This window comes from Phasianus colchicus, chromosome 3 (genome assembly GCF_987193195.1).
Source record: "Phasianus colchicus chromosome 3, bPhaCol1.hap1.1, whole genome shotgun sequence".
In the NCBI taxonomy this organism is placed as follows: domain Eukaryota; kingdom Metazoa; phylum Chordata; class Aves; order Galliformes; family Phasianidae; genus Phasianus; species Phasianus colchicus.
In genome coordinates this window covers 53,190,634-53,216,666 of record NC_143438.1, presented here as the reverse complement: position 1 = coordinate 53,216,666, position 26,033 = coordinate 53,190,634, and the positions used below count along the sequence as shown (strand labels likewise).

Sequence of the window (26,033 nt, the reverse complement as noted above, 5' to 3'; positions counted from 1 at the left end):
AATGTTTGTAAATGTCTAAAGGACAAAAGTCAAGTGGGTGGGGCCAGGCACTTTTCAGTGGTGCCCAGCAATGGGACAAGGGGCAATGCAGGAAGTTCTATCTGAACATAGGGAAAAACTTCTGTACTGTGAGGGTGATGGAGCACTGAACAGGCTGCCTGGAGAGGCTGTAGGGCTTCTCCTCTGGAGATGTTCAAAACTCACCTGGATGCTTTTCTGTATAATCTACTGTAGGGAACCTGGTTTAGCAGGCGGTTCATCTCTGGAGATTCTTTCCAATTCCTACAATTCTGTGATTCTGTGATTCTCTGATCTGCTTTGAATTGGGATACTTAGCAAAATGAATCCTTGCTTGATCCACTGTGATTATTTGTGCTTGCTTTTAGATGTCCAGGTATCACCTGCTTGTCAAACAGTTGATAGGACACACTACATAGCATCATGCAAAGAAAGTCCTGCAGTTAAAAGTGGTAGGAGGATTTACTTCCAGTAACAGAGTAGCAGAGGAGGAATGTGTAGCAAAACAGGAAGACAAGGCAGTGCTCAGTGCATGCTGTATTATGAGCCTGCTGTTTGATTTTCAGCATCCATTATGCTAATTATCATAATAAACCATCATAAAAGTTGATTCTTACCTGAATCTCTGTTTTACCTACCCCTGTTGCCTTATATAGAATTCTTCACCTGATTGTTTTGTAGAAATATGTTCATTTCAACCACCCTCAGTTGTTCAGTTTGTTACTGCTGACAATGTTTTATTTTAAAAAATAGAGGATATAGTATTAGATGCAGAAGTGGTCCCCAAAACAAACAAACAAACAAAAAAACCCAACCAAACCAACTAGATCAGACAGAAATGAAGCACCACTGCAAAATTGCCCTTTCTGGGATGTTAGGAGAAAATGACTAAGCAGCAAAAATATCACACTGGAAGTAACCAGTGTGCACACTGTCCTCTGATGCAGAGGAAGGGATGCAGAAATAGGATCCAGCAGATTTGCATATGTTTCCCAGTCATCTCTGCCTTGGTAAGTCATTTGATTTCCCTTTGTTTCTTTTCCTGTCTGGAGAATGAAGGTGATAATAGTGCTTTAAATCCATCCATTTCCCGTCATGCTTGATTCAGCAGTAGGCTCTGGGCTAGGGACTTCTGACTCTGTACATGTACAAAGCCTGCCTTAGCAATGACCTGACAGCAGTGTGGGCATATAAACGCTAGTGCACTTACATAGGCACTTATATTAAGCAGAAATACTTAAACAAACCAACCAAACAAACAAAAGAAAAGCTACTTGAGCACAGAGAAATACGAAGAGGGAAGTTCTTGGCTCTTCACTTCTGCCCTTTTTTTCTTTATTCCTCTTTTATACTCTGCTGACACACTCTTTCTTCTCCTCAACCTTTCTCAGCTGGCAACAAGGTGGCTTTAAAACAAAAGCTTCATTCTCTTTGATGGTGTGCTTTAAAAGAAAAAGAAAACGCTGAGGGAACCACTGCCTGAACTCAGTGTGCCTTCCAGAATGTGCATGTGTTTTCCCAAGCTGTGTGACGGCTGTTCTGTGGTCCCACTGGCCTGGCCACCTGTGTCACCCTCATGTGCCTCTCCTGTGCTGCAAGGAGTGATGCACTCAGACATGCCTTGGAGGCAGAGCTTGAGGGAGACACGGGTATTCTCAGCAGTTCTGCCAGACGTTTCTACTGCAACCTCAAGCACTTGTGCCAGCTTTGCAAAAGCAAACCAAGAGCACACATCCATCCATCCCACACTGAACCAATACCCTCTAGTACATTCTGTCCCTGAGCATCCACGGCCTTTTAGTGATCTGATTTCAGGAAATGAGGAAAAGAATTGAAAAAAATAAAATAAAAGGGACTTGGTTTTTTCAGTGAAAATCTTTTCCAATTTTAGGACAGGGTAAAATGTTGCCATCCTTATTTTGGTGTATTAAAACCTGAGTGTTGGTGGTTAACAGTCTTTGTGAATCATGTTTCCTGGGGGGAGATGGGGAAGTGATGCACAGATGGGAGCTAATATCCCACACATCTCACCACTTCTCTGTGTGGCTGGGCTAGGCTGCTACCAAGACCAGCCATCAAAGTTAGCCTCACTCATTTTGACTCAGTAAGGGGAATATTAGGCTTGCAATATTTCTGTGTCAGGGCCACCAGCCAATGCACAGAGGACTGGGAAAGAAGTGGCACTTGAATTCCTCAAGATATGGCTATCTCACCCTATTATGCAGTTAGTATAACTTTGCACATTTTTCATTTCTTAAATTAAAAGGTCACAATACTATTAAAGTCACCCATTGGAGCAGAGTTATGCAGAACCCACATAAGCCTCTGCAGACAACTGAGATTCCAGCCCCCTAATCCTGGCCACACACTTCTCATTGAAATCAGTTTTGCACCATGGGAGCCAAGATTTATTTTGTCAGTGCTCAGGTTTTGAGCAGTTGTTTCCTTGTTTGTCCAAATGTCCTATCTTAGGCTGTAAATCTCACTCCACTATCCTTTATAGTGAATGTCATAGCATCTCCTGCTCTGTGCTTTAGATGTGCTCAGAGCCTTGATGCTCCTCTACAATGCTTCTCTTAGATCAGTTTTATGGTTCCATATCCATTCTGTCCCTGTTAGATGTTCCTCAACTTTAATGTCTATTTATGAAAATTAGATTGCAGATGAATAAGCAGCTGAGGTTATGACCCAGGTAATGTTCTCATGTCTGAACTTTTGTTTATTTATTTTTCTTATCTGCAGAACATAAATGATTTACTACAGGATTGGTGTCCTTTGAATAACTTCTTTATTTAATTATTTGAGTCTAATGCCAGGTGAGATACTGAATCATGCTTTTGTGATTCCTGTCTGAGATTTTTACTCTGGAAAATGCTCCTACCAGACCCAAAGAATTGATCTTTATATACCTACCAGTGAAACTGAACAGAGCCTTGGAACCAGATGGAAACTGACAGGATATAAAACTTTCTTCATAATCTTCTGCATGTCCTCTTAATTTGCTCTTGCTTCAGCATCTCATACAAGTCTTCTGTGATGCACCTTGTAAGAAAGTGAAGAACTGGAGCTGGTATTTTGGTACAAATCAGCTATGCTTAAGGGGACTGAGGTCTAACTTTTTGGTTGCTGGATTTATGAAAAATGTCCATCTTACATCTTACACGTTCTTTATCTCCATTTTATTTTCTCTCCCAGTTTTTATTCAAGCAGTCATGGCATTATGGGTAACTTTCTTACAAACATACTTACATATACTGAACCAGAATGAAAATTTGAGTATTCAAGACATTTTCCTTGCTGTAAGGTTCTTGACTATGTTGCTTTGTCAAGCCAGAAAAGGCTGGAACAACTTTCTTGTCAATTTTTATAGCTATGGACTGAAAAGCACATACATTCCTTCACTTTTAATTTTGGTACTCTTGGTCTTACATCAAATATTCATCCATAGATATTAAGAAATAAAGAGCTCAAATGTTGCTGGAACATTAATGTGATATTGCTTTTCTTCTTGTTCCCTCATCTTGATTCCTCTATGTGTCTGTCATAATTAACAGCTTCTGGAGAAATACTGGGAGACAATATGGTATATGTAAAAATTGCTATTTTCTGTGATATTTAAGATAGAAATTCCTTTAAATATTTTCTCCAGGTCTGAATTCATAAAGCTATTCAGAGAGCAGTAAATATAACTTCTAGCCTGGCAAAATAGGGAAATAAGCATTTTTTTTTGGTCTTTCAAAGTTGCTTGTTTATAGAACTTTCAGTCATCTCAATATGTTGTTGGATATTACTTTCAGCTCATTTTTAATGTGGTTTTTTTTTTTTTCCTAAACTGCAACTTAAATTGATAGCTATGAGAAGAAGCTGTAAAATTCCAAAAAGGATCTAATATTATATTAGGAAAAAATCAGACTTCATGCTACATTGAAAGCAGAACTAAATATATTCAAACATTGAAATGCACAGTAGGTCATCCAAAGTCTGTAGTGACATGACTTGGAGTACCAGAAAGGAAATTTGATGCAGCTTCTAAAATTAATTTGGTTTGAAAACATGAGGATTATAAAAAGTATTTATCAATTTATCATACTGACAATAACTACTGCAATTGCATTAAGCTGTAGGAACTTTTTTTTTTTTTTCCTAAGTAATGGAAAAGATGTGCACAGAAGAATGGAGCAGAAGGAAGTTCTAGCGTATTTAGCAGTAATCTTTAAAATGTAGTCAGTATTCTATAATATAATAAATACCATATGAGGCAAAAATTACCTTTATAAAGCTGTGGCCAGTTAGGGTTGTTTTATTTCTTAATTAGTTTTCTATTATTTGATTTTTTTTTTCTTTCAGTTTTTAAACAATAAACACTTGGCCTTTTAATAGCAGAATCACGGAATTGTGAAGGTTGGAAGGAGCCTCTAGCAGTGCTAAAGCTGGTTCCCTCCAGTAGGTTACACAGGTAGGCATCTAGGCAGATGCTAAATGCAACTTTTTAATGATAATACCTAGGTCACATTTGAAATAAACATTTTAAATATCCGTGCCTTGAATTCGCTGTTTGGGAATGTGCAGTTTAATGCTCACACTTATATTTAGGTAGATATAAACAATCTGACCTTCAAAACATCTTGCATTGAGAGGGAAGATAGCAGATGTAAATTTTTTCAGTGTTACAGCCAGTATCCAGGAAACTGCACATGAAAAAATCAGAGGTCTTCACTGGTCACGTTGGTAGAAACAATCTGAAGAACAGATTTATTATGCAGGAGTACATAAAAGTATAATATATAAATACAGTGTACTGAGGAAGAGTTAGGAGCTCAAACGTGTTAAAAGCAAAAGCTATTAGCGTATGAGTCACTGAGCTTGTGGCTGATGTAAGGTACATCTACAATAGAAAGGGGTCAGGGCTGCAAGTTTGAGCACTGGACCCCCTGAAGGCCTTTAACAAGGCTCCTCCTCAAGGCTCTGTAGTTTCCACTAACTGAAAAATCAGACATGGGGAATGTGCATATTTAGCTTTCTCAGTGGGAAGAGATCATCAATGGAAAGTTACTCAGGATCATAAGAAAAATCCTGATTGTAAGGAGTAACTGAAGAATCTCGTGGTACTAGGTAATAGAATGACATAAGAAATCAATCTGTTTTGAATGTAAAGAATAAAGAAGAAATATAACCGTAAGTTCACACTGGCTCTGAACTGGTAGTTACCACCTTGAAATAAAATTGTGGGGGAATAATAAATAGACCTATGAAAACATCAGTTGATTGCTCAGTGATGACTGACAAACAGAATGAGTGGTATGAATTGTTAGCGATAGCTGTAAAGATATGGGTTAAATAGGATCTGTAGATACATATTAGATCAGTTATTGCAGTTGGACAAAAACTTTAAATTACACAAACCTTGATGACGTTGGTGATAGAAGGAAGAGACTGAAGATCTTAATAAAGATGGAGAACAATGGGATCCAACAGCAAAACAATAGAGAAGAAAACAGTGAACAGTAACATCTCCTTTTTCACCACCACCAAAGACAAGCTTTAGGCTACATGAACTTCCTCTGGTCCAACATAGCAATATGTATGTTTCTGTAACATCCTCATGTAAATTTATGTATCTACAGTACCATTCTGCCCTCCTTTTTCAAAAAGAGTGTTGAAGAAAAGGTATAGGGAAAGGTGATTTGGATGGTCAAAAATAAAAAACTGTCTTAATGAGAGAAGGACTATGACACTTTAACCTAGAAAAAGGATAACTTAAGTAGACATAACTGACATGTATAAAGTCTCAAATGGAGAAGATTAAGAAACATCATTAACTTGTCTCTCAGAATACAAAATGTGTGATAGACTTATCAGAGATCATGACCAGAAAAAATAAGATACTTTTTTTGTACATCACAAAAGGAGGTTATATCTGCTAAATGCTTATAGAGTTTCAAAGAATAACTGAAAAAATAATGAAGAGAAAATCCTTGAAAAGCAGTATCTTTAGATTGTTCATTGTATTTCTGCATTTTGCAGATCCAGATCTGATCTGGACACATCATGTCCATGCAGTTTATATTCAGACTTCTCTTGGGAACAAGTCAACCAAGTCCCGCTGAGGATTTGGACATCAGAATGTGATGTCATTACTATGCTTTTACAACTACTCTATGGAGGATTGTAGCATGCCTGTCTCCCCATTTGGTTAATTTGCAGTTGCCATGCAAACGAGGTGGCCTAATTGTGGACAAAGTCTAACCTTTAGCGTCATGGGCACAAGTCAATCTGCTCCAGCTGATCCAAAGGTTAAAGCTCACTACCATGTGTGGTCCACAAAGCTAACAGTGTAGCCAAAATACATTAAGTCATGTTTAGGAAGTATCTGACCTAAAGGTGATGGGAGGATAAACCATGGAGGTATGCTTGCTTCTCACTCTTGGCTCTAGACTCTGGCTGGTATCTGTTCCTATGTCTTTCATGAGGCGATAAGAGCCCCTTGCTGGAAATAATGACTTATATTTTACAGTCAGTGTTATTTTCTATGTGTGTCCTCTTTTTGAATAAGACTATCTATCAGACATAAATATGATGTAATCTTTTATTTTTGGTCTCGCTCATCAAAGTCTGTACTGCCACAAAGTAGCCTGTATAATGGACATTGTTTGAGAATCTTTGAGTTTGGAAGGGGTCTCTGGAGATTGCCTGGTCCAACCCCATGGTCTGTTTAAGAAACATATGAAATTGATTTTTTAGAATACATAGCAATAGGCATTTGAAAGTACATGTTTATCTGTGGTATGCCTCTCTATCACTCCTGATCTGATAAACTAACTTAAAAGACACAGAAAATGAGAACATCCTATTGCATCTTTACTTGTGACCTCGTCTTGCATGTACAATTTCAATGTTGAAATGATTATTTTAATATTAAGTGTTGTCCATGTCTCACAAGGGTAGATTATCCCTTCAGTGACTGCTTTTACATTTGACACTACATTTTCAAAATGCAATGTATTGGCTTAAAAAGACAAAATGATATTATATTTTCTGTAAGTGCAGGCTTTTACTTTTTCTGTATAAATTACCTTGGCTATTTGAATGTAATCACAGTAATTTTTGAATTTTTCAAAATAACCTCTCATGCAATGTGAAATTACTTATAGTAACTTTTGATTCAAACCTGAACCCTGGTTCTGTTAATACCTACTCCTGTTTGTAAACTTTGTGTAATATCAGTGAATTGAGAGGAAACAGAGTAGGAGAAAAACAGTTTAAGTGGTATAGGAAACAGGTCCCAATTGCTCAAATGAACCAGTGTACAGAAGTACAGGAGGAAAATGCTAAATTATATGTTACTTTTCCAAAATAAGATTGTGTTTAAGAACAAATTTGTTACTTTCTCGAAGTACAAAAGCAAAAGTTTTCTTTTTAATTTATGTATTTAAGTGCAATCTGATTATTCGCTTTGCTCATTTAGTTTTGCATTTAGAATATTAGAACTGTTTGCTATCACAAGGTGCTGATACAAATTGCACTGGTGTAAGTTTCTCATCCTTGATTTATCACTGCACTAAAACTGAAAGGCACTCAGTGGTTCATATCAGGAATTCATCAGACAAAGTAACTCAGAATCTGAGTTACCAAGGTGTTTAAAGAGAGAAATGAATATATATGAAATTAGGAGTTTAAAAGTCTCAAATCAAGGATTCTGTAAAGTCATAGGCACTGTAGCTCAGTTTTAGCAAGAGTTACATATCCTTCAACCTTATGCTCAAGGCCAGCATTTAGTTGAATCTCAAATGAATAGTTCTTAAAAAAAAAAAAAAAAAAAAAAAGACTGATGTTCCTTTTCACTCACAGATTCACTCTGTGAATAGCTATGTACAGGAACTATACAATAAAAATTAGAATTAAGTGGTGATTTTACAATTAGGCATAATAATGCAAACTTTCAACTTGTTTTACCAACTTTTGAAGTTGAACCCATTTAGTAGCTTTATTTTCCTTTCTTTTTTTTTGTTTACTTTAAACATGATATCCTCAGACTGCTCATTTATGGCCAAAGATGTGAATTTATGGAGAAACATAGGACAAGATGTATCTTCTGAGTTCCCACATCTTTTCATTAAACTGTGTGTCCTGTTGAGAAGAAAAGTGCTTTCACCACTTATTCCCTCTCAAACAAGAGACTAGATAGAGGACACAAACTTCAGACTCCACCTTCATTAAAAAATGGATTCTGAAAGGTAGAGCAGGAATATGACAGCTGCTGTACCAGCTTACTTCTAGTAAAGACCAAGAGCTACTACCTGTAATTTTGAATGTTGGCAATGTTTTTTTTGCTCCTAGTATGGTACAGGTATGTGTTGTTCCCTAGTCAGAGTAAATTGCTTAAATACATGCCATCACATTTAGTTCTTAATCAAGAACTCGTTACATGAACATTAAGAAATGAATTTTTGCATTCTAAGGGCAATATTTACTGATTTCTACACTTACAGTTTGTGAAACAAAAAAAGAAACAGAACCTCACTTTCATTAACCATAGCAGTAGTTTAGGTATTTTCATTGCATTAATCTTGCTGCTACATGTCCCTTTCACATTGTGAGAAGACAGAATGTGACAGAAAAAATCTGTAACATCATTCAACATCTGATTGCCTGCCCTTTTCCCTCAAAGCCAGTTTGCATGCCTACAAATATCAGTGTTTCCCAGTGGAATTTAAGGGATAAAATATTGTCTATTGAGCTGAAAATTATTTAGCCAAAGATTCTTCAGTATTTGGGAATTCTGGCTGGATGATTTTAAAAGCAAAACCATATGTCGTTTACATGATTTGGAATTTCTCCAGCTGTATAGAACAAGAGGAGAAGAGTGGGAAAAAAAAAAGAAGACAGCTAATACTAATTAGATGATAATAAATACAGGTGCTATAGTGTGTAGTGTAATTCATCTTCATAGCAAGCTGTGGGATGAGTCAGAGACAGCAGATTCTGAGTGATACTATTCTATACATGTGCGTGTATATTCTTGGTACATACTAAGATTCAAATTAACATAAAACTGGAAGGATTGTGTAACACATACTTTTCAGTATTTGAGATGCACAATCTTGTCTAGGTGGGGAAAATAAACTGAATGGTTTTTGTTTGGTTTTGTTTGTGTGTTCCTCACTGCAAATGCAATCAGAGTAGTAGCAGGAAAAGATGGATGATAAGTTCATCTACATTGATCCTGGCCAGAGCTTGTCCATGGGCTCACTTCCAGACTTCCCCATAATTTCCTTTCCTATTCTAGGCAGCAAGGTGCCTTTACAAGAGGGCCCTTCCCTCTCCTACAAAAGCCTTATTCCTGGCTGTACCTGGTCTGCTGAGATCAGATTTAGCTTGGACTGACCTCCCAGCCCTCCTATATGACTTGCTGCACAGGAAAGCTGTTACATGCCTGCCCAGTGTTACCACCCCCACAGCAGGAGACCTGGCTCATATGCAGTCTCTGGTCTTTTTCATGTATTGGAAATCATCATGAGGCTCTGTTTTTTCCACATTTCCAGAGAGAGAAGTGGTTTCAGATGGTGCAGATTTGACTCATCTACAGCTCTTTCAGTGCTGAGTACCAGCAAGCCATTGCTGGTACTGAAGGACTGGTGGTCCTGTTGCCGATGGACGTGTGTGTGATGTGATCCTGCTGTGTGATGGACGTGGCCATGCACATCAGTGTTCAAGAGCGAGAGCACAAAGGGGAAGTGGTTCTGTGCAAAAGGACGATTAAAAGCATGGTTTGAGCCTGGCCTTATGAGCTGCTGCTTCTATAATGGGAAAGCTCCCTAAGACATGCTTGTGTCTGCAATAACAGAAGAAGGCACTGTTGTACTCCTGCCTCCAGGAATTTACCACAATAAGATGTTGTGTGGTGTTGTGAAAAATACGAAGAGAAAACCCCCCTGCATGAAAATTTGATCGAATAATTAAAAATGCATCAATAATTGAAACACAGGGACTACAGAAGCTTTCTGTTGTTGTTCTTGAGAAGAAATGCTTAAAGTGAAGGATCCATACGTGATGCTGGGGCAGCAAATAGCTATTTGCAGGATGGATCACTCAATTTCCTTTGCCTGACAAACAGGACTCCCGGAGCTCATTGTGCTGTGTGTGTGGGAAGCATGGCACTGCAATTTGCTGTTGTCAGCACCCAGCCTTCCCCAGGCTGCAAGCCCTGTGCTCCCAGCACAGCGCTGCGTCGCTTTGTGTGATGGGTGTGCAGAGATGCAGTTATAACATGCTGGGAAACCACTGCTGATGCACGGGGTTTGGCTTACGGCTTCGTTTCTTCATCACAGTGAGACGTTATCATGGACTGAGTGTGGGGTGATGTGTGTGAACAAGCGGTGTTTCACGGCTGCTTATAGAATCAGCGATGTAAAGTAAGCGAGAATGGCAGTTGCATTAAATAACACTCTGATCTCTCAAGCATATTCTTAACTAGTAATCTCCCCGTAGCAAAACACATAGCTAATCAACCTCCTAGCCTGCCAGTGAACTTGCAGGGGAATTAAATCCTGGAGGAAGGAGCCCGTGCCCCCGAGGAAGGCTGAGTGCATGTTTCGCTGTCGTCTCTGCAGCTCATCTCCCTGGTCCCACTGCTAGAACGTGCTCTGTTGCCATGGCAACCCCATCTCCTGCTTCCTACAGGAAAGATTAGCTCGCGCTGTGCACTGGAGAGAATTTAGGGGAAGTCAAGCTAATCCCTGGGTGCACTGCGAGAGAAAGGTTGGACCTCGCCTGAGGGATGCTGTACCCGCACTGATAGAATTGGCCTGCCACAGACACTGGTATTTAAGTTGAAGAGCAGAATTCACAGTAAGTGTCAGATCCTCCAGAGAGGAATATCGGATGAGGTTTTCTAAGTCTCGCTGAAGACTGTCCCATGCCAACAGTGGAATGACAGCAGGAGGCTGTGTGTGGAATACCAACGTGTTCCACCCGGTTAGGTGCTATTTCAAAGACAGATTCAAAGCCTCAATTCCCTGGAACCTAGGTGATAAAATTTTAAAGCATCATGGTGAGACGTGCACATGGAAACCTGGAGCGTGCCTCGTTTGGTGCGCAAAGCTGAGCAAGTGATGATGTGTGTGCCTTACAAATTGCGTGCCTCGGGATTCCGTGTGCCAAAAAATGAGCGGGAAATGTGCTTGGTGTGTGCTGCAATCCCAGCTGCAAACGTGCTGAGCTGCCAGTAGTAAGCGTGAAAATGGACAACTCCTGATTCAGCAGTGTGTTTTCTTCCTATTAAAACCCAAACAGAGAAAACATCAGCTTTTTAAAGATATAGTCACAATCCCAGGTTTTCTTTGAGGAGAGCTCATTTTGCTGTAGCTGAATTGAGGCGTTGTGTGACATGATGCAGCATGTGAAATGTGTGTCTGTTCTATTGCTCGTAGCAGTTAACAGAGGGTGTTGTAGCTGTTTCTGCCAGTTGTTTTAATGCTCTCGTTTTCTTTGCTGTGGTCCTGTATTTCACTTTAACAGATGCTCAGGTCTCCCAGCTTTAAACTAGACAATTTGCAATAAGATTTGAGCTGCTTGTTTTTTTGTTACTGTCAGCTTTTCCTAAAGTTGTTTTTTTTTTTCTTCAGCTCTTTCTATATTCAGCCTATGTATTTTTACAGCATTAGTATGTTTGTTTTCCCTGTTGAGTTTTTAAGTGGAAAAGTAAGTTAAGATTATTTAATATATACAAATACTATCTAATTTAAATTTATTTATGCGTATGTTTTACATGTATAAAGTGTATATGTGTGTGTGTTTCTGCAATACATACCTGCACGCATACATGCAGACAAATGGGTTCTTTGTTTTAACGAGGCCCATTAGTGATTTGTGATAATATAACTAACCTTTTTTCCCTTTAAAGAATAGGTGATTTTTGCATATCTAAAACATTTCTTGTTGCAAAAACCCAATAAACAATGCTTAGTCTACTTAAAGAAACGACACTTTCCATATTTCTCTCTGTTTCTATAGAGTAAAAAGGGAAAGCATCATGGCTGATAGGATGAAAGACCACTGTGTTGTCTTTTCTGAGACCTGGGTCCATGAAAGGGGTTCTGAAGGGATATATATTTTCTCCTATTCCCTCCCAGGGCATCTCAGAACGACTCACACATAAGCCCTAGATTGATTAATATAAGAGCAATCTTCTCTGAAACTTTTTTTTTGTTGTTTATTTTGGCTTGTTTACCAAATAGTAAGAGAACTGTTAATCAAAAAGAATGTCTGTCTTCTGCATAGGTGGTAAAATCAGTAGCCACTGCATCTGTAGAGGACTATAGAAATAAACACAAATGATATGGAAGCTTTATTGCATTTTTCAGGCTAGCCCTTGAATATGTGGTAGACTTATGGGTAGTAGGGAATCTGCACAAGTGCCAAGCAAAGTGGGGATCATGATAAGACAAAATTCATGAAATAAATGTTTTTTATAAGAGAGAACACTGAGAAATTAGCGCTCATTACCCTTCCAGTTAAATTATTGATTAAAAAGTCCCTTCTGCACATGGGGATATTTGCCAGAGAATTCACTGTATGCCTTCACAACTTCTATGAGGCTGTTTTAGTGAGGCCTTTTAACTTAGCTGTTTACGGATCTCTAAAAATTGTATGTGGTTAACTGCAGAAGTTTTTCTACCTTTTGAACAATTTTGTTAAATTAAATTAAGCAAGATGTTGGATATTTTTTATCTCAAAACTGTGCTTTTTTTTTTTTTTTTTTTTTTTTAAATCTAGTGTCTAAATATTGTACGGAATAAGTTGGCTGGTCAAACTTTGTCTCCACTTCTTCTGTCTTCCACAAATCACACAATTTTAGGAAGTTGCTCCAAAGTTTTATTAGGCCTGAATTTTCACTAGGGCTCTTGAATTCCTTTTCTGTATTCTCTAGACAATTTTACTACAAACTGTAAACAGGACTGACTGCATCTGTGAAAGTGCAATAAGGGTCAAAGCCTGCTCTCAGACCCATAACCTGTGCTGCATTCTCTTTCATGAAGAGGATGTGAATACTTCTTGTAACAGTGTGAAGGCAGATCCTTGTAGTAGAGGCAGCTCAGGCTCATGAGTTCAGGCCTCCAAACTTGAGAGAGTTCCTGTATAAACTCTGTGTTTTGATTAAAGAAAATTAATTTTCTATAGTTACAAGAGCAGAGGTAACTCACAATGCTGTACATAAAAAAATAAATCAGAGTTCCTCAACTCCTAAAAATTATAGCAGCAGCATCTTCTACTGAGTTTCTTTAGTTGGATTCTCTTGCTGTGAGGATTCTTGCCCCCCTCATTGCAGGGGTCACTCTGCCCAATCTCTTCTGGGGCCCTGGGCAATCTGATTTAGTACATAACCTAGCAACCGGCAGCCCTGCCTGTGGTGGTGGAGGTTGGACTTCAATGATCCTTGAGGTCCAACCCAAGCCATTCTATGATTCCATTCTATGGTAATTCTTCTTTTTATTCCATTTCTGATCAGTGTTCCTGCTCCCTGCAGGTATTGCTTCTACCTGACCTGCCTCCTCCCTATGCTACAGTGTCATAGCATTCAGGCTGTCTGCTGGCTAGATGTTGGATGGGCAAATGTAATGCTCTCTGATGCATCTTTTCCACTATATAAATAATATGATTTAATGTATACACTGGTTCACCAGATTGATGTTTAGAATTATGACACCAACCTGAAAAATACTGTTAATGATGTATCACTCTCTTTTCTTGAAAGATTTCTCACTATCACCAAAAAGAAAAAAATAATCCAAAAACCTTATTGATAAAGCACAGCCCCTGCCTACAAGCTGAGATCTTCCCCCATTTGGGATTCATGGATAACAATTTGTTCCTCTCTCATTGTGATCCTCATTCAAGGAAAAATAAGCAAGATGTTCATCACTTCTCAGGTGTCACGTTGCACCTTGTAGGAGCTGGCTGTCTGTTAACATCCATAGATAAGATAAAATCACAAACTCTATTCTGTCCCAGCAGGAATCTTGCTGCTGGTATTCTCATTAAATAGTACAGAAATCACAAACTTGTACTATATACAAACTTTTGACTACATTGCATTTTTAAGCACAGTGTATGTGTCTCTCCATCTTGAAGATTTATCCAGCCCATTTTGTTAAGAAAGCAGCAATATATGTATGACAATGTATTTTCTTGGTTGCAAGGCATTTTGTTTCATTATGCTTCTCTGCCTCTTTAATTCCTTCAAAATGTATGTTTCTTGTATTTCCATAAAGGCCATAAATAGCTTGAAGTTATCAGAAGTGTCCCTTAGTTAATGGTGTTCTCAACTGACACAGCAAGTTTAAATCTATTGGGATTTTTTTAACCTTGAAACATAAGCTCAAGTCATATGATTATTGTCCGTGTTTTCCTTTTGGTTAAACAAATCTGCAAGGATCTAAAAATATTCTTTTGAGTTGAGAGTTTGGCTTACTTTGAAACAGTAACAGCCACATGGGAATATTTTGATTAATTTAAACCTCCTTTATCTGTCTTTTCTTTCCAAAGAAAAACTCTGAAGCCAGTAGGTGTGTGTAAATTACATTATTTAATGGACTAAATTATTTCCCAGGCAGTGCACACTGGCTGCTATTGACTTTAGTGAAATTAAGAACATATATATCCAAAGGTAGATTTCAGCCCTCTCTATGGTGTTTTTCTGACTAGTTTTGTACCAGTTAATTAAAAAGTGCTTTCTCAGGGCTGCACTATTGGCTTCATGGTCTGTGTGTAGTGTTTTATATTAGCTGAAGAGCTTGGCAAAACAACGTTAATTTTCAGCAAAGCCACATAGAAAGGGTGAGAAGATTTCCTGGTCAAATTCTGTTTCTACTGTTACATGAGATATTACCTGCTTTATTGACAACAGCCTTTATATTAATGCAGGGGGATTTTTTCTTGTTGTGGCCTTAGTACTGTAGTTACATATGCTACTAATCATGGCAAACTGTACTTTTTAGTCTTCTTCAAAGTTTATTTCATTTGTCAGACTATGACAACAGTGGGCTAAAAGGAGCTTGAGGGACAAACACCACTCTATTGGGCAATACTAAGAGTCATTTTACAATCAAAATATGTAACAGTAGTTTCAATAATATCAAAATTGCAATTGCAGTTGAAATATATACAATGAGAATCCAGGACTTCTCTCATGCTTTGCAACCACCTGGACTTTTGCAAGAGTTACGAGAATCAGTGTGAGCATTACTCATTACACCTTTATTTCTGGCAATATATTAGTTACTGGTGTACTCTGGCATGGACCAATTTCATGGTATGTCTATTGGTGGATAATAAGTCCTTTTGAGTTTGTGTTTCTCCAGTCATTATAGTTGAAATAGTTTTCCGAACCATACTGAGGTGTTTTTTTTAGAAAAATACATCCTCTACTGAGTAAACTAAGATAAGATAGTTGCTTTTGTATTATAGTAAGTTTAGTAAACCATGTTTCATGGCTTATGTGCAATAAAAAAAATGTGTGAGCCAACTCTTTAGGTACAGGTTTGTTTTTCCTGTATTTCAGAAAGTATCCATATATAGTGGGATTTTATCTACACCATAAATTCATTATCATTTGTAGCAGTAGGAATAATTACCATCCCTAATTGGATTAAATTGCTTATTTGCTTCAGGTTTTCATAGCATTATCAAAAATTGCTTTTCTTAAAAATATATTTTGTATGTGTGAGTAGTTGAACTGAATTTAGACATCAGACACCTGAAACACTTGGCTCATGCAAGACTATTTGTGTGGGTTGATGACAACATTAGCAGTAATCTTGTGAGCGTCTGTGATTTGTGAATGCATTCAGCCAGCAGCAAACCAAATGGGATCTGATCAAAATGCTGCTTTGGATATTCAAGTCCAAGTGCAACAATGTCATGCTACTCACTAATGACGTTTTCCATTCTGTTCTTCATTGCCATGTAATCTACTGAAGGTTGTATTTAATGGTTTGTGTTGTGGTTACCACATGATGTAGAAATTGCACTATCAGTACCTGTCCTGTTTGCAAATGTACTGTCAGCGTTACTCTACTTCTTGGTTTTTATCTTAATTTCCTGCAACAGCAGCTGTGTTGTTGAGTTTGACAGCTACATTTAGTATAGGAAACTCCAGACACTGCAGAGTTCATTGCTGAAGTTGGAAAGAAATGCATTTTGTGAAAATAGATTGAAAATCAGATTGTAGCATCTACATAGAAATGACTGCCTTACCTATGATTCTTACCTCATTTCTCAATTGTTTCTTGCTCTTTGTGAGAAATATGTCAAATAACAGCTGTCCCAAGTTTTCTTTAGCAGACTAAGATAATCTCAGCCTGAAAGTTTTTGGACTGAAAGTCAAAAAGCTTCCTCTGGGGCATTTTTCCTACAGTTGACAGATTAAAAACTCTTATCTGAATCAAGCAGTGAAGAAACTGAAAGTTAGGTATTTAGGTATCATTAATAATTACTCCATCCCCATCTATATGGACTTCTCTTTGCTATGATAACAATGTGTACACAACAGTATGTCGTTCCAGGTTCAGCTAATTTTGGGGAAACAGAATCAGAAGTGCTGTGCTTAGCTGTTTGCATGAAGAGGAATGCTAGGAATATCTTTGAAGTATTATAAACTTTTCTGAATAGGAAAATAATAATCTTAGAACGCCTTCTAAATGCTTCTTTGTTGGAGCTACTGTCCAAGGCTCATAAAGAGTGGTGTTCTCTTTTACAGAGGCTGCTCTTTGAGTCTTCCAAAATGTTTTTGTTCTTACTTCAGAGAACCAAAGACGACAACAGTTATTTTTCCTGAAGCTGAAACTTTTTAAAGTGCCTGAATGGACATATACAGTACAATTGGTCATTTTACATCAGTATTTTTCTGTGTGTTGAATTCTGTTATATTCACTCCTTCAGGAGTAATAAACTATGCTTTGACTTGACTGATACGTAATTTTTGGACCAATTTAGCATCTAACTCTGGAGCCTTTTGTTGATTCCAAAATGAGAACAGAACTGGTAACAGTATGAGAAGCTGTCATATCTGGAGGACCTGTAGGTGCCATCAACAACAAACTTGCCAACCCAAATTTGTTTTTCAAGTGCAAGTAATAATTTAGATCAGAGAACTTTTACTATTTACCCTAGATTATATTATTTGATGCATTGGTCATATTATTTCTTCTGATGGCAGTAATTTACAGGTGCAGAAAAGGAAAAAAACAGTTGCTGTTCTGCTAAAGACAACACACTAAGCATTTCATAACGTCCAGTCTCAGTATTATTGTTTGTGTTTTCACTAACACAAAAATAACAGCCCATCCGGATGGTAATAAGTATTGCAAACAGAATTCTATTCATGCTCAAGATTAATACCATGTTTTCCTTTTTACAGCACAAGTAACTTTTCTATTTGATCCAATGATAATAACTCTCCTCCCAGAAATGATAACTTATTCCGTTCTCAAACCCAGCTTCAGATCCATATTGTGCTCCTAAAAATTTATAGCTAAGCTTCAGAATTGGTATATTATTATTATTTAGGAAGGAAAGAAGTTGATTTTGAAGGTGATGATAATAATTGTAAAGCAAAGACCTGGGTTTAGAAGGAACTTCTCAGGAATTCTGTTGTTTTGATGGACATTTATATCTTATTTAAGCAGGAAAAAGTACTGTGGTCAGAATGTTTTATTTGCCAGGAGTACCTTGCCACTCTTCACATACAGATCAGTTGGGCTAGCTCAGCAAACAGTCATTTCTCAAAATTTTATGCTGTTCTTCATCCTTAGATAACCCCTCATTATAATGAGGCCAAGTATTACAGTTGAGTATGGCTTATTGTTTCCCTTTTTAGGGCTTTGAGCTTTAACAACAACCTGTACATAAATAGTTGGAATTGTAGTGAAAAACTTTCTCAAGTTCTGTTTCTACTGGTAATTGTTCCTCGTCAATACTGTAAAGTGCAGAAAAAGCACGTGCCACAAATACTCTGTGGGTGGACTCTCCCATTCCTGAATCTTGCAGTGACATCAGAAATGAATTAGGAGCATGAATCTGCTAGTTCATTCCTTAAGAAGTCTCTCTGGTCTGCAAAGAACTGCAAGACGATTCATGTATTCTCACTGAAGAAAGAGATTCTGTTCGTTCTACTTCCTGGCACTGCTTAGTATTCTATTTTTGAGTCTAGGTCATAGTGATATTTCAGTAAGGACAAACTGACCACCATTAACAAGAAGAAATGTTTTGAAAGTTGCTGAATTAGTATTATGTCCAAGATTTTATAGTAGTGTTTCTGCTGGCATTAGCTGTGAAATGATTGCCTTTATGTAAAGGTTTTCAAGCACAGAAATCTTCAAGTTTTCCCATCTTTCTTTTACACGCATGTTCAAGACATCCTCTCATACTTGTCCTATTCTCTACCAAAGGGCAGTCCACTGTGCTGCAGAGTCCATAGGGAAAAGACATTCAAATTTAGATGCATTGATTAGCGAAGTGGCTTGACAGTTTCAATTTCAAGATCACAACTCTGGTGAGGAATAACTGGATATAGCAGAACTGTCTCTCAGACCCTTTGGGCTTTGTGAACTTTCTGCTCATTGTATCATTGTTATTTGACTTGCTAGAGATCTAGTAAGATCATTCTGTCTTCAGCTACCTGTTATTCTGCTGATTTGTAAATTATGTATGAGGAAATGTTCAGCTGTACTATAAGAACTCTACAAAATGCATTGGCCTGAACACTTTTGCTAAAAATAATTTCTGAAAAATAAAAGAACATGTTTTAATTTTGACAATGAGATTGGAAGTTAATATCTATATGTAGTAGCACGATGCAGTCAGGATTTAAAATTGGAGGCTTTAACAAAGGCAGAAAAAACCTTTCTGTAATATTAACTATATCATGGAAAGTCCACAGTCCTCTGCCTTCTATCATCCAACAGGTGATAAAGATCCCAATAGTAAATGTCACTTTATAGATATTATTTAAAAATCTGCTGTTTTTCAATGGAAATTAAATAATATGATTCAGAATTATACTGTCTTTAGCCATGTTATTTCATAGTTATATTGCAAAAGAAGGCAATAACAGTGCCTTCTAATGAGATTCAATACTACAGAGCAAGAGCAAGTAACAAAGAAGAAAAAATTGGCTCACCCACCTTCTGAAGACCAGTGACACCTCAAGAGAAGTACAATCTCTATCCAGAAAGATAGCACTCCCTGGGATGTTAACCCTTAAATGAGGGGTGAAAAGGGGTAGATCCAGGCTCCACCCCTTCTGGTCACTCTGGTGCATGTCTTGCACCTGAGTTCCCTGGATTAGCCATGCTTTCTCAACTGGTGCTCAACCATGACCTGCTAGTTTCACTGCAGTAGTATAAAAAATATCAGAAATTATAATACTGCATAACTTCTGTACATATCTCAGGGAGTTTTAGCATTCATTACAAGAAAAAGGTTTTTCAGACTGATTAAAGGGATGCCAGGGACTGTTATTTTTTCTTCCTTTTGTTTGGTGCTTATCACTGTAATCAACATGCTGCTGAGACTCCTGATTGACTTTGTCACTTATCTCAATGGCAATATTTTTGCATTCAGGTAAATCTTCCATAACACAGATGAATGTTGTCATCTTTTGCATTACTTGCTGATATTTAGGACAGTGTTTAAACATTATAGATGCTGAATATTTTTAAGTTGTTTTTAACAGATGTAGTGAAAAATAAAATTAAGACAGCATAATTTATATGGAATTCAAAAATGATTGCATTTCAGATGGAGAAAGGCCAATGTTTGTTATCAAGTTTCCTTGCTTGACTGGAATACTGCTTTCACTCAAGCAGTGAGGACACAACTCACTGTGGCTACCCAAGGCATGCTCAGATAGGAAAACAGTAGTGTATGTGGTGTCAGGGACGTCCCTAAACATTTAAAAGTGACAGAATAAAAAGCAAACAATTCAAAAGGAGCATGTAAACTACATCCATCAAATGTGCTTATTTACTCAGGTTTGTAAGAGCAATTTTCCAGTTCAGAATTCTTCATTAAATTTCTAAACTGTAGTTTGTAACCGAATTCTTCACTGCAAAGTTTGGGCCTTAAAGAAGGGTTTGGATTCCGTGCTGCTAAGGCAATATGAAGCTCAAAGCACTCATTTGTGATTGCTTTCTAGGCTACTCTTTCAGCTCTCTCTTGCTTACAAAGAGAGCAATAATGAACCTTAGGTCCTCAACCTTGCTGCCTTTATAGAAGAGCAGGTAAAACTTTGCCTATGGGAACAGAGCAGTCATGCAACCACGTGTCTTGTTTCAACCTTCTTGAATGGAGTCCAGACTGATGACACTGTGAACCCTCTCAAAACACCAAAGCTGGCAAGCTGCATTTTAGACTTTAAAGGGTTTTATTAGAGACACCAGTATTCATGGCATGCAGTCTATAGAGATTTTCCTGACTCCAACTTGATCTTATGTCTTTGCTTTTATCTTCTGGGAGATCCTGATGAAGTAGAAGCTGACACTGCACAAATGCAGTAGATATGAGTGGCAAATGAGATGAGCATAATTCATTTCAGCCTCTTTTAGGTTGCTGCTTAGGAACCAAACTTGACCCTACATTTTACTCCTTTGTCTGTTGCTGGCACCTTGCCACATTCCTTTCGCTGCCAGGCATTGGCTCTAGCAGTTAGCTGGAAAAGCAAAACCCTCTTTCAGGTTGGACAAGAAGGAGGCAAAGGTAAGATCTCTTCGGTTATACAAATACCAAATATTTTGTATTTCTCCTTTACTTAACATGTTTCTGTTTCCCAAATTCCTTTGTTGCAGATATGTTTTGTGCTTGGTTGGAATTTCCCTCAAAAATAAGAGCTGGTCCATCTTGAACCCGATCTGCCTGTGTGCCTCCCAGCCTTCCCTTGTTCCTAGTTTTCTATCAGTAAACAGTTCAAAAGCCTGTAGTCCTGTTTAGGATGGGTGCAAGCCAATACCTTTAGCACAACTCATCCATCTGGCTGAGAACTTTTTCCTGAAATGCTTGTCCAGAAATGGAGATCTATGCCACAGTTGTCAAGGCCAGATGACGTTTCACCTGATAAATAAACAGATTAAAAACTTTTAGAGATTTTCTGGTTTTCTGTATTAAGAACTGCTTGATAGATCTTTTGCCACAAAAGTGACCCAGAGGTTTCTGCAGAGTAAAGAGAAAATAAGGGAATTTTCTCCCTGGATGCAGTGAGGGCTATGTCTTTTGATGTGGAAATGCCAAAGCACAAGTAAAAACTAGATGCATAGTGATAATAAGACAACAGTGGACACAGTTATTTACATGCGCAGTACCCCCCAAATAGCTATTCTGTTCCATCTGCTTGTGCATATTCAGGAATAGTGCTCTGCAGGCAAAGTAAGCCTGCAGTCACCCACAAAACTTATAAATGTGCCCTTCTCAGCACTGCTATGACTGACAGGGCAGCATTACTTTTCTGACAGTTGCTGATGCCGTGGAGTGGCAATTCTTTGTTCTCATTTAATGTTTTAATTGAATACAAGGATCTGCCTGTTTTGTGCCTGCACCAAGAGACATTTATCCATAGACAACCTGTTAATTTCTACTTTTTGTTTGCTTAATAACAAAATAAAATTTACAGGCTGGCTAAAGCTGATACCACTGTGTATGTGCATGTGTATATCAAACCTATGAGTCTTACTGTCCTCTTACTGGCAACAGCCAAAGATTAGTTTTGTAGTTCTCTTTGTTCCTTTTCCTTTATATAAAAAGATGCAGTGCTTGAACACAAAATTTACTCCTGACCATTATTCTACCACTGAAAGCAGCACTGAGGGGTTCAGTGATTGGCATAATGTTGAAACTGATAGAAATTCCAGGTTTTAATTTCAGTGCAGCAAGTTCCATGGCTGAATTCATAGAAGCCAACCACGTCAGGAAACTGATGTGTAGAAGGATTAAAACAATAAATGTTAATGTTATTGATGTTAACTGAGGAGGACAATTAATACATACTTTTGCAAAGAAGCCAGTGCAGTCCCACTGAGAATGGAGGGAATGTTCTTTGCACATCACACTGATGTCCTCTGCAAGGCCTTGCCTGCCTCTTTATACCTGTATGTTGTTTCCTTGCCACAGTACTGACATTTCAGATGAAACACAGTGGTGGTAACTTTTCTGATGAGCACAGAAGTGTGCTTAAGACTTACACAGGTTCAAAGAGTAACTGGATATTTAGAAAAGAAATGTGCTGGGTGTCCGATCACCTCCAGCTCAGAAAGACCTTGAACTGAAATTCACTAAGGGCTGGACAAGCTGGAGGGGGGAGAATTCTCTACATTTGCCTTATTCTCTTCCCCAAACATTTCCTAGTAGCCACTTCTGGAGATAGGATATTGCACAGAATGGATTTTTGATCTAACCAGCTATGTCTATTCTTATGCTTTATGAAATAAGGAATAATAGAGGGTCTGAAATAACCTCTGTACCTCCAGTAATTCTCCTGGTGTTCTTTATCATAATGTGAAAAGAAAAGGAGAAGATGAATAGATTTAGTTGATTTCAACTGGTTTTTAAGTTATGTATTGAACTCATGCTTGAAACATGACTTGTGATACAAATGAAGTATAACCAAATACATAACTGTGACAAATTAATATTAAATGGTCATTGTGAAAAGTGGTGGGAGTGAAATGTGACCTCGCTTTTTTTATTAGTTCTTGGAAAAAAGTCCTTATAATTATTTCATACTACAGAAGATCCTATGAGTCAGCTCTTATACCACCTTTTCTCTGATTCACCATGCTCTTCTCCCCAAATTGCCTGCTACTGGTTGCTATCAGTAGAGGGTTTTTTTTTCAGTAGCTACCATTATGAAAGTTTGTTAGCATGGCTTGGGCTTGTGAAAATACAGAAGGAATGTAATTTACTTACTTTTAAACATTTGCTTATGCAGCATATTATTTTCATCAAAATTGTATTTTAACACAGAAAAAAAATAAAGCATGCATAATGTTGAAGCCAAAGGTTTAAAGGAAGCAGTATGGTAATTCAAAACTGCTTTGGAGTCTGTCACTTTTTGTCTGCAACTGTCTGTTGCAAGTGGTCCTGTTCAAATGAATCAGATTGCTATGGCTGTAAGCTGTTGTTCAGCAAGACCTCAGCTGCTGGTATCCAGCCCAAAGAGATTAAATCAACCTTTGTTATACAGACCTTTGGTAGGCAATCTGTGAAAGTGGGTTTTATGACACTCTGCACTTGCACAGGCAGCAGCTTCAGTCTCACTCTTCCCACTCAACTCATTCATATCCAACCTCCTCCTTTTAGAAAGAACAGTTACCCATCTTACAGTAACTGCAGCTCTCAGAGATGCTCTGTCAACAGGCAGCCCACTCCAAGTGTTCGTTTAACCTGCGTTAAACGAACATGCTACCCTGGAGTCTGCAAGCATCAGTGTATGTCTGGGCTGCATATGTGCCGATATCCCATCTTCATGTCTTACAGCAAAGAAAGCAAAGTGGCTCCAACTATTGCCCTATTCATTTGTTGTGATTAATCAGACTGATTATCATCAGTGATGGTGTTATCTTGTATGATTCTGCTCATATGGTCAAATTTTTCCTAATTTTCCTAAAAGAGCCAAAGTTGCTCTGTTGCAAAGTTCCTATGTTATATCTGCTTTGGCATCTTTGGGTTCTCGCTTGACTTTTTTTGTTAACAAGAAGGACCCTTAGCTTCCTGACCCATCACCACCAAGATATGAGCCTCCAGGTGGCTATGTGGTCATGGGACTCTGTCATGCTACTGCTGTTAGAGCTGAAGGGCAAAACTGTAGATTTCTGACTTGTAAAATATGCAGTAAGTTTCAGGTAATTTTCATACAAATTTCAACTAGAAAAACTAGTTAAGCATGCTCTAAATATTAATTGAATTCTAGCTTGACAAGTAATTTGAGAAAAGGAGACAAATTATTCAGAGATCTACCTTTCTGTGGAAGGGTTTGTTGACTCCCTCCCTGAATTATCTGCAAGGAATATGAGAAGCCTGAGTGATATATAGTATGAAATTGTTTACTAACAATAATGCAAGAGATCCTTTAAGACATCTGGAGAGTTTTTCTCACAAGGAGATAAGCAAGAATCATATTTATATACCTTAGTTCGAGGTTCACAGTAAATCAGTGATACTTTTATCAGTTTTAGATCTAAAATTTGTGCTCTCAGAAAACTAGTGTTTGAGAGACCTGTTATTCAAGTCAAATTTCATGCACACTTCAGCTTGTTTCCCTTTAAGAGAGCCCTTACTGTGAACAGTGTTGAGGATTTGACTTATCTGATCTGAGGACAGTTCTCTCTGAGTGGAAGAACTCCATTTTAACTTGTAAAGAAGAATCTTTACTCCAAGCAAAATGTGCTTTCTGACCCATTCAAAAATACAGATGCTGTTTGTAGGAAAAGGTAATCCTTTAAATTAATACCTGACTTCCTGCTCTAAGTCAGAGTGTCCTTAGACTGTGAACTGTCATGGAAAGCACTTGCATAGTGTGATGTGTAAAATATAGAGGAACTGATTTTTGGCAAAGATTCAGGTCATGTAGTAGATAACTAAAGTGAAGGATGCAACAGTTCTGAGAAACAAAACTATTTAGAATACCTGTTTTTGTGTGTTGGTTGGGCTTTCTTTCCTGCTATTTTTTTCAGTTTGGGCTATGCTCCTTGGTTCAGCAGGATGTCCAATTCAAACAACAAGCTTTTCTTTGGGGGGGGGGGGGGAAGGGGTTATACTCCTTATCTGTGAGGCATATCTGTGTAGGCGTTTCTGAGAAGCAAAATACATACCTATTTTGCAGTCAGATTCTCCCTTTTTAGGCTTATACAACAGAAAATGTAGATATACTTTCATCCTTCCAGCGTGTGGGGTAAGGGTTCAAAGTGACACAGTTCCTAAAGACATGGCTTGCTCTGAGCAAGCAGCATTGTCTGATGAGGCCATCATTCACTATTATGGCTGAAGTCTCTGGACAGCGGTGGCCTGGGGAGAAGATGAAGATGTGAATAACTGGAGGGGAACAGCTGTTTACAAGGGTGAATAGTGATAGGATGAGGGGGAATGGTTTTAAACTAAGACAGGGGAAGTTTAGGTTAGATGTTAGGAAGAAGTTTTTCACACAGAGGGTGGTGACACACTGGAACAGGTTGCCCAAGGAGGTTGTGGATGCCCCATCCCTGGAGGCATTCAAGGCCAGGCTGGATGTGGCTCTGGGCAGCCTGGTCTGGTGGTTGGTGACCCTGCATGTAGAAGGGGGGTTGAAACCAGGTGATCTTTGATGTCCTTTTCAACCCAGGCCATTTATATTCTGTGATTCTATGAACAATTCCCAGTTCCTCTTTTGTGACTGTCCTGGCACACGACATAGGTCAGGAAGCTATCTGCCCCTCTTCTTTCAGCTTGTGGTACACACAGCTGCAGGGTGCTTTCCTGGAGGTCTTCCCATAAACCTCCACAAGTGATGGTTATGGCAAGAGGCATATTGCAAAAACACGCTGTCCTTGCATCAGTGGTGCAACCACTGCCCACACATGAATTAACTGTGGTGAATGCCAGACCCAGGCCAACCCCAGCTGCCGCCATGATGCCAAAGAATCCCTAGGCCTACCATGTTCCTTGCTTACATTTCTCTGCAACCCAGGGGCGTCTGCCTTTGTGGCCCACCTTTAGTGGTGTCCTTCATGAAACAGGAACCTTTTTTTCCTCAAAGCAGTTGCTCACACAGTCTGTGTTTCTGTGCCTCACTGGGTAGCTCTTAAAGTAGCCTTGTTCTTGGCGTGAACAGACCACCCGCCCAGGAATGAGAAATGCATGAAACCTTGTAAATTAGTTACCTTGGTAACATCTGTAAGGAACTACCAGTGCTAAACCAATATTTTTTATTTTTTTATTTTTATCTCTTTTATGGCAATGCGTATTTATTTTTACTTGGCAAAAGTGTGCTTTTT

General features: G+C 38.3%; 1 protein-coding gene across 6 annotated transcripts in view; it reads left to right on the top strand.

Annotated features, from left to right (window-relative positions):
• The window catches only part of NOL4 (nucleolar protein 4), a 186,021-nt gene that overhangs the window by 76,696 nt on the left and 83,292 nt on the right, over positions 1 to 26,033 (top strand). Inside the window, exon 1 of one of the 6 annotated variants that reach the window (XM_031612835.2) lies at positions 10,652 to 10,866. The exons of the other annotated variants lie outside the window; for them this stretch is intronic. The gene's annotated coding sequence lies outside the window, so the exon portion shown is untranslated. Of the gene's footprint in view, positions 1 to 10,651; positions 10,867 to 26,033 lie in introns of those variants that run through there. 6 annotated transcript variants of the gene reach the window in all.